At 43.6% G+C, this 9,612-nt stretch overlaps 1 long non-coding RNA gene across 1 annotated transcript; it reads left to right on the top strand.

Annotated features, from left to right (window-relative positions):
- The first annotated feature begins 1,116 nt into the window (after nucleotides 1–1,116).
- LOC135968284 (uncharacterized) lies at nucleotides 1,117–6,201 on the top strand. Its single transcript, XR_010582945.2, has 2 exons — nucleotides 1,117–1,239; nucleotides 4,699–6,201. It is a non-coding gene; the product is annotated as an uncharacterized lncRNA (long non-coding RNA).
- Nucleotides 6,202–9,612: the final 3,411 nt, after the last annotated feature.

Genomic DNA, 9,612 nt, shown 5'->3' with positions numbered 1-9,612 from the left:
AAAGTTTCTGGGTGTCAGGTACATTTTTAAATATAAGACTGTGTAGGCCGGGTGCGGTGGTTCACGCCTGTAATCCCAGCACTTTGGGAGGCCGAGACGGGCAGATCACGAGGTCAGGAGATCGAGACCATCCTATCCTGGCGAACACGGTGAAACCCTGTCTCTCCTAAAAAATACAAAAAACTAGCCGGGCGTGGTGGCGGGCGCCTGTAGTCCCAGCTACTCGGGAGGCTGAGGCAGGAGAATGGCGTGAACCTGGGAGGCGGAGCTTGCAGTGAGCTGAGATCTGGCCACTGCACTCCAGCCTGGGCAACAGAGCGAGACTCTGTCTCAAAAAAAAAAAAAAAAAAAAAAGACTGTGTAAGAGAAAGGTGAGTTTAACTCAAGACTCTTGCCTCTCCTACTCAGGAAAGGTCTGGAAGCTGATCTTCCTGGATGTGAGAAGCAAAAAGCCCTATCTTTGTAACTTTTTGCTGACCAGAGTGCCTACCTCAGTCCACAGGCAACAGAGAAATACTTTTTTAAAAGTTTACTACTTTACTTATTTTCCATTTGACCTGATATCTAAAAATATAGGGCCATGCAGTAGCCTTCCTATCTCCAGCATAGCAGATCATTAATCTACATCTCTGGTCAACTATCTTAAGTCCACCAATTAGCTTCTATCTTTAAGCATACCATTTCAAACGGCCTCTCCCTGAGTCTCTAGGGAGGATGTCTAAATGCAGTGGCCTATTTTCATGCAACCTAATGCTCTTAAACCTGATACTATCTCTTGGACCTTGGGGTTAGGCTTAATGTGGAAGGCAGAGGAAAAGGCCTAAATACTTCTCATGTAATCCAACGGAAAGAGGGCCTCTCTCTTGGTGTATAGGGTTTCTCTGCTCCTGTGATAGAAAATGAAAGCATTACAGGCTTAATATGCTAAATGGGGAGAATGTTGCGTAGCAAATAGTAAGTAAGATCTATTACATACTTTGCCAATGCTGTTGGGTCTTTAAATAACGGAGCAGAATGCTCTCTGCAGAAGATAGTGTGTGTGCAAAGTTACAGCTCCAGAATAGCAGGGAAGACGGCCTCGCTCCCTGGCACTGCCGCCTGAGTTCCGGTCCCCTGGGCCCTGGCTTCCTCAGCTTATCTGCTGGTCTGAGCCTTCTTTCCTCCTCTCCTTGCTGGCCTCTTTTCTTCTCCCTTAGAAGCTCTCCTGTTTACCAGTATAACTCAGGAGAATTCAGGACGGTAAGTAATTTAATGACCAGAAATTAGGAAAACAAGCTAGATTTTTCTCTCTCTGAAGCCCTTCCTCTAGGGTTATCATTGATTCTTTGTGTAATTTTCTGTCTTTGATCTGGTATATTTCTGTAAAATAAGGCAATGTTTTCTGCAGTTTTTTTCCCTAAAGATACGTTTTTCATCTCCGTGCATAAAGAACGAAAATAAGTAGGGATGTGCCTGAGGGTGGAATGGAGGAGATCGGAAACTGGGCAAACGTACAAAATCATGGCAAATGTCATCACCCAGCTTTCTTTTTTGATGCTAGTGTTTGAGAGAGGCAAAATGATGCTGAGAGAAGCATGTGGACACTGAAGTCAGACTTGCAGGGATGTGAATCAAACTGAGTGACCTTGGGCATACACGGTGGCTTTACTAAGATTTCTCCTCATCTGTAGGGAGGAATGATACATCCCTTGCAAAATATAAGGCATGTAAAGCTCACAGTCAATACACAATGAAGTAAAAATATTATTAACAGGAAACTAGCTGGGTTGACATTTCAGAACACAACTTCTGCAGTCACTTTCCACTTTCAAATTCCATGATTCTGCTAGCTTGGAAGAGTTTCTCCTTTTATTGAGGGAATCAATATATCATTCTGTGGACAGGAGCGAATGCCCCTGTGGGACATGCAAATTATTATTCAAGGGAGGCATTGCAACCTAGAGGAAACAGCACAGATTTGGAGCCAAAGACCTGGTTATGGAAAAAAAAAAAACCCAAAAACAAACAAACAAAAAAACACCTCACCATATTAGCAATGTGACCTAGAGAAAAAAAAGACTTTGTTTTGTTTTGATTTTAACAATAAAATTGCTAAGGCAGGAAGATCACTTAAATCCAGTTCAAGGCCCCATCTTTACAAAAAATAAGAAAATTAGCTGTGTGTGGGGTAGCACATGCCTGAAGTCCCAGCTACTTGGAGGTTGAGGTGGGAGGATCACTTGAACCCAGGAATTAGAGGTTGCAATGAGCCATTATTGCACAACTCCACTCCAGCCTGAGTGACAGAGTGACACTTCAATCTCAAGAAAACTAAATTAATAAAATTAAAATAAATAAAATTATGTGTTCCTGCCTGGGTGCAGTGGCTCACACCTGTAATCCCAGCACTTTAGGAGGCTGAGGTGGGCAGATCACTTGAGGCCAGGAGTTCAAGACCAGCCTGGGCAACATGGCCAAACCCCATCTCTACTAAAAAAATACAAAAATTAGCCAGTTGTGGTGGTGGGTGCCTGTAATCCCAGCTACTATGGAGGCTGAGGCATGAGAATCACTTGAACCCAGGAGGCAGAGGTTACAGTGAGCAGAGATCATGCCACTGCACTCCAGCCTGGGTAACAGAACCAGACTCTGTCTCAAAAAAAAAAAAAAAAAAATTATGTGTTCCGAACCCTCTAGGTAAAAAGCCAGAATTTTGATGTACAGATTTTGTTTTTAGGAACCGCTAATGCTGAACCAAACAAGAACAGCTGTTTATTATTCTTTGACATCTCAACTGACAACAAATTAGAACCAAAGCTCCCATCTGAAAGTGCAAAGAGGGATGCAAATGTCACGGGGGAACAGCAGAGATTTAAGGAGCAGAGAAGAAAAGAAGTAGAAAAACGTTTGTCATTGATAAAGAAAAGTGACGGTGTGTGAGGCATTTGTAATAAAAAATTGGGGGCAGTAGACAAGGATTCGTCAGAGGGCAAAAAAGTGCGCGGTTGAGCAGGACAACGGGGAGGCCTGTGGAGCTGGGCCCAGTGGCACAACTGGTGAAATTGACTAATGAGAGACGTTTTTTCTTATTACTAGAAAAATTATTAGCAAATTGGCTGAAAGCTTGGAATTTTAAAATTTTGCTTCACAATAGAAAAACTAAACCCAACAATACTGTGTGGTTGCAAACAGTCCCAGTGGTCACAGAACAATGAACAAGGGAGAGACATACGTGGTGGACTCAGGAAACAGCCACGCAGGCGAAGGAGCGTGGTTTCCTTCCATGAGCCTGTTGCGCTAAGGGCTGCAGTTTTAGATTAACCACATATCACACAGTCATGTCTTTCTGCTGTTAGTTAACAGTTATTGATTGCTTAGTTATTGATTGTGTGATCTGCACTGGACAAAGCAAAAGCTCATTTAATCCTCATGAGAACTCAAGATATGAGTTCAAGTTTTATTTGCATTTTAGAAGGGAATATGTTGAGTGACAGAGTGGCCAATAATTCACCTGAAATCACACAACTAGAAGGTGTTTGGGATTTGAGCTCATTGCCAAACCAGAGATGATAATGCCAGTCCTTTCTAACTCACAGGGTTTTGGAGGAGGGTCAAACAGAAGGAGATAAGTGAAAATGTAATGTAAAACATAAGCCACCTTACCAGTATGTATCATTGAGCTGACTAAATGCTAATTATATGCTAACAGAAAACAATTTTTTTTTCTTTTTTGAGATGGAGTCTCGCACTGTCGCCCAGGCTGGAGTGCAGTGGCGCGATCTCGGCTCACTGCAAACTCTGCTTCCCAGGTTCACACTAATCTCCCACCCCACTCTTCAAGTAGCTGGGACTACAGGCACCCGCCACTATGCCCGGTTAATTTTCTGTATTTTTAGTAGAGACAGGGTTTCACCATGTTAGCCAAGATGGTCTTGATCTCCTGACCTTGTGATCCACCCACTTTGGCCTCCCAAAGTGCTGTGATTACAGGCGTGAGCCACCGCATCTGGCCACCGAAAATAATTTTAAACCTTTTGGAGATTGGACAATATTATCATATTTAAATATTAATTAAAGTAGTTGCTGGGTGCAGTGGCTCATGCCTGTAAGGACGCCAAGGCGAGTGGATCACCTGAGGTCAGGAGTTCAAGACTAGCCTGGCCAACATGGTGAAACCCCATCTCTACTAAAAATACAAAAATGAGCTGGGCATGGTGATGGGCACCTGTAATCCCAGCTACTCGGGAGGCTGAGGCAGGAGAATTGCTTGAACCTGGGAGGCGGAGGTTGCAGTGAGCCAAAATCGCGCCACTGCACTCCAGCATGGGCAACAGAGCAAGACTCCCTCTCAAAAAATATATGTACATGTTATATATATGCACATATATATATTTAGTATATTTTATAGGCCTAATCAAACAAGTAACTAACATTGTTAAAGTGTGAACGTTCACCAATGTAGATGGATCTCAAAAACACACTGTTGAGAAAAAAAAAAGCAAGTCGTGGGATGCCATGCACCATTTTTTGCAATTTGTTCAAATGTCGGAAATATAAAGCAGTACTATATATTATATATGGATAAATACACATTTAGTGAAATTGTAAAACCGTGGAGGATGTTGAAGTTTATTTAACACCAGCTGCTCTACCAGATAAGCCCTGAAATTTTAATAGCTTGGACACAAAAATGCTTATTTATTCTCATTTATATCACAGCCTAATGGATGTTTCTGGCTCCACGTGGAAACCCAAGAACCCTGGCTGATTCCATCGTGGGGTCTTTTGTTCCCCAGGGGCAACTGGGGAGAAGGACAAGGGAAAAGCATGTCTTCTTCATCACAACTTGTCCAGAGAAGGACGTTATCACCTCTGTCCAGGTTCCCGTGGGCAGCACGCCATGACACACCACACCTGACTGCACGGGAGACTGGGAACTGTATTTTAACCTCCCACTCAAGAGGAAAGATCACTGATCCTGGTGAACTCACAGGGTTTTGAGAGGATGCACATGAACCTCTGGCTAGTTGCCACGTGTAGTCAGGGGGCGGGGGGAAGGAAAGCTAAAGGAAATATGCCAAATGTCGTATTTTTTGAAGTTGTATGAAGGGCACATGTGTATCATGGCACACTCTGTACTTTTCTTTGTGTTTAAATGTTTTAGTTTTTAAAAAGACCAAAAGACGGGAAACGTGAACCTTTTCTTAGGGCTACCTATGAACCTGCCTGTGATCTCAAGCTAGAACTGGGCTGGCGAACTAAGGCTCACAAGCCAACAACAGCTTTTATGTTTTTAAAGAATTAAATAAATAAATAAATAAATAGAAGAAGAAGAATATATGACAGAGACTGTATGTGGCTGAAAAGCCTAAAATATTTACTATCTGGCCCCTCTGAAGGAAAAGTTTGTCAGCCCATGTCAGAACAAAAGAAAATATGATGTATTGTCTTAAAAGCATAAGTTAAAACTCACTATATGCCAGGCACTGAGCTGATACATAAATTCTTTCAGAAATTTTATCCTTATGACAGCACAATCAAGTAGGCCAATGAAGAAATTGAAGCACAGAGAGCTTAGGTAACCTACACAAGATCACACAGCTATTCTAACCCTAGTAGTATGATTCCAGAGCCTACCTTCTTCAGTACTGTATTATTCTGTCTTCCTAATTTGCTTTTCCATTTTTCAAATTTAGAAGTATTTTCTGAACCATAATAATGAATTGATGAAATTATAGTTTACGTTCAAATTTTATTTCACATTTACATATATGTACCTGTATATCTACAGTTTCAGCAGATGAGCCTTGTTGAAGGCACTAATGTTATCTATGGATTTCACTTCAGTGTAGTAAAGGCAGCATTATTAAATACTTGCTGTCATGAAAGATAAGGTAAGACTGAAATGTTTCAGGTTAGTGGAGACTAAGGAGAAATAACTTCTGAAAGCAATGTGAGGTTCTGGGACAGAGAAGATACTAGGAGAAAAACTGTTAACAATTGAAGAAGGTCTATAGTTGGGTTAATAATATTGTACCACTATTAATTTCCTAACCTTGATAATTATACTGAGGTTATGAAATACACTAATATTAGGAGAAATGGTATGAAGAAGATGAGGGAATTCTTTGTACTGTTTTTGCAATTTTTCTTCAAATCTAAAATGATCCAAAATTAAAGTTATAAAAGAAATACAAGTGGTTCTGAGAGACCAATAATAAACATATGCAGTGAACATTTATTGAGTTTCCACATACACAAGAAGGGCTGTCAGGTCAGATGGCACCCTCACCAGCTAAGCCTTGCCTGCAGCAGCTCCAGGGTGAGCAGACGGACCCCCGAGTGATCCACTGAGAGAGTTCCCATCAGCTGAGGCAATTCTCTGGAGAAGGGTCCTCACAGTCCATTTGGGGAACACCTGGAGGATGGGGTACCATCTGATGAAGGGGTTCCCAGGGGCATCATAGTATGATAATGACATTTGCTGCTAAGACTGCGAAGACAGGGACTGGAAAGTGGTCATTGGAGCCATCACACCTGCAGTCATGCCGAGGCGAGTACAGTCAGAGCAGCGCCTGCCGAGCTGGAGGGAGGTGGAGGGATGGAAGGCTCATGGAGTTAGGTTGAATAATACAGTCATGCCGAGGCGAGTACAGTCAGAGCAGCGCCTGCCGAGCTGGAGGGAGGTGAAGGGATGGAAGGCTCATGGAGTTAGGTTGAATAATACAGTCATGCCGAGGCGAATACAGTCAGAGCAGTGCCTGCCGAGCTGGAGGGAGGTGGAGGGATGGAAGGCTCATGGAGTTAGGTTGAATAATACAGTCATGCCGAGGCGAGTACAGTCAGAGCAGCGCCTGCCGAGCTGGAGGGAGGTGAAGGGATGGAAGGCTCATGGAGTTAGGTTGAATAATACAGTCATGCCGAGGTCAGTACAGTCAGAGCAGTGCCTGCCGAGCTGGAGGGAGGTGGAGGGATGGAAGGCTCATGGAGCTAGGTTGAATAATACAGGTGCGGACAGCAAGTATAGACCACTCTTCTAGCAAACTTGGATGGAAAGGGGAAGCTAAAAAAATCAGGTGTCTGCTAGAGGGACATGTAAAGAAAAATCGGTTCTGTTATGAATACCTGCTACACCACAGCCTCTTCCTAGTGGACCTTTACCGGCAAGTGGCCATGTTTGTCCCAGCTCTGGCCACAGCTAATTTGATCTTGACTGGGCTGGTGTCTAGTCTACAGAAGCAGTCAGTGCCTGGCAGGAGGGTCTTGCCGATGGCACGGGGGTGACCAGCCAAACAAACCTGGTCTTTCCTTTGGGGGAGCTTGAATCTGAGGCTGACTTTGCATAAGGTGAGACGGGCAGCTGAGCCCGAGCTGGCACCAGAGTTGCTCTCGGGTCATCAGAGCTGGGTTGGATCATCAGAGCTCCAGCTAGTCACCAAGGAGCTGCCGCCTTCCAGTTTTCCTTGGCCTGCCTGAGAGCTGCTGAGAGTATTTCCTCTCTGTCTGTGAAGTCTCATATGACATCCTTATTAACTAAATATCTGAAAGGTATCCTCCTTTTCCAATCCTCTCAAAGAGCCTAACTCAAGGCAGATGGTATGAGGGGACTGAGAAGGGCTTTGCATTGCATTGTGCCAAAGCTAAGATTCCATGAGTTGTAAGGCACACTACTGTTATACACCGAGAGAAAAAACCCTTGCAATAGAATGGTAAGGGGACTTCATTGCAAAAAACATGCTGGTCTCAGAGATGCTCAATATGAAAAAATATGTCTTAGAATTGATGAAATACAGCACATTCAGAAAATGAGTGTTGGAGACACTTACAGATTGAGTTAAAGACATGGTTAGGCAGACAGAGACGAAGATACATCAGGGAGACAGGGTGGGATGCTTCCAACAGAAGCAGGAAGGAACCGGCTCAGGGTCGCTGAGGAGTTTCCATCTTCCTGACATGTATGGTGGGCCCTACAGATGTGGATGGAGAGAAATATGTAGTTGAAGAAAGAGAGATTTCAATAGGTTAGGCTTGGAGGCCTCACTTTTCTGAGTCATTAGGAGGCAATTTTGTATTTCCTTTTGGAATTATTTCAGGACCATTTTTTTATGAGTTCTTTTATAAGCTCAGACTCGTATTTCTGAGTTTTAACTGCATTTTACCAGTGATTCTATGAGATGGCTGAGAGTGTAAAGATGTAGAATTTAGTGTTTAATAAAAGACAAACCAGCTCTAACACAAGAGTGTTGCTTCTGTGCACATGCTGTATTTCAGCAGAATTGCGACTATAAATTTCACATAATATTACCAAATGATGTGATCTCATATTATGACGTTTAATGAAAGGACTGCAAGCTCAAAGGCACAATGCTAGAAAACCTGCCGTCAGTGCACGGTCTTTATTACACCCAGAAAGGGCCTGAAAGTTCAGGTGAACCTACTTCTTGATTCACAGATGAGTAAATGAGGCCAGCATGTGACAGAAATTGCCCAGCATCACACAGAGTATGAGGAAACAGGAGTTCAGAATTTCTCATTCCAGATACGAGGATTCCTCTATGTGCTCCACCACTCACTTGGAAGATTTTATAAGTTCTTCCTTCAAATTAAGTTTTTTTGAGACACAGTCTAACTTTGTTGCCCAGGCTGCAGTGCAGTGGTGCAATCACAGCTCACTGCAGCCTCAAACCTCTGTGCTCCAGCTATCCTCCCACCTCAGCGTCCCAAGTGGCTGGGACTACAGGCATGCACCACTATGTCTGACTGATTATTTTTTGTAGAGACAAGATTTCACTACGTTGCCCAGGCTGGGCTTGAACTCTTGGGTCCACATGACCCTCTTACCTCGAACTCCCAAAGTGCTGGCATTACAAGTGTCAGCCATCATGCCTGGCCCAAATTAAATGTTTTAATTCATTTTTGAACAAAGTTGTATGTGTTCCAGATTTGCTTTCCATGAAGATACCCATTTTGCTAACGTTCAACTCAAGATGAAGAGATTCTTGAGTTTGGGACTTTGACATTCGATGCATCGGTGCCATGTTGGTGCATTATTTTGATTTGTTCTGGGGGATCATAAGCTCTTCAAGGGCAGTGGTTGCAGCAGCACTCTGCCGAACTCAAGACTGCACCTGTACTTTCACCTCACCTAGTGCTACTTTAAAAATGACTGAGCAGACAGAGACGTTCCATCATCTCAGGGAAGACCAACCTCCCCAGCTCAGTGTTTGAGGACTCTATAATCAGACAGCAATAGAGCTGCCAGCCATATCCCCAATGGGTCATACCCCACATTCAAGTCACCCTGATTAGGTTTCTTTTCTCCCTCAAACTCCCATTGCATCAATCTCTGTGCCTTTGTTCATGCTACCACCAAAAGCCTGAAAGCATTTTCTGCCTGTCAACCTCTTCAAATGCATTTCCAGCCATGGTACTGCTCAGCCCTTAGCAAATGCCTGCTGTTTGCAGGTGTCAGGGCAGGCAGGCACGGGCCTCCAGTGGTGCACAAAAAGGACCTTGTCTCTGCCATCAGAGGTTTTGCAGTCCAGTGGGAGGGAGCCACACCAACACACAACACACAGCAATATGCACATCATCATCAACAGTGGTAACTGCTATGAAGCCAAACACCGGAGT

This window comes from Macaca fascicularis, chromosome 18 (assembly GCF_037993035.2).
Source record: "Macaca fascicularis isolate 582-1 chromosome 18, T2T-MFA8v1.1".
In the NCBI taxonomy this organism is placed as follows: Eukaryota; Metazoa; Chordata; class Mammalia; order Primates; family Cercopithecidae; genus Macaca; species Macaca fascicularis.
This window is presented reverse-complemented; position numbering and strand designations above follow the sequence as displayed.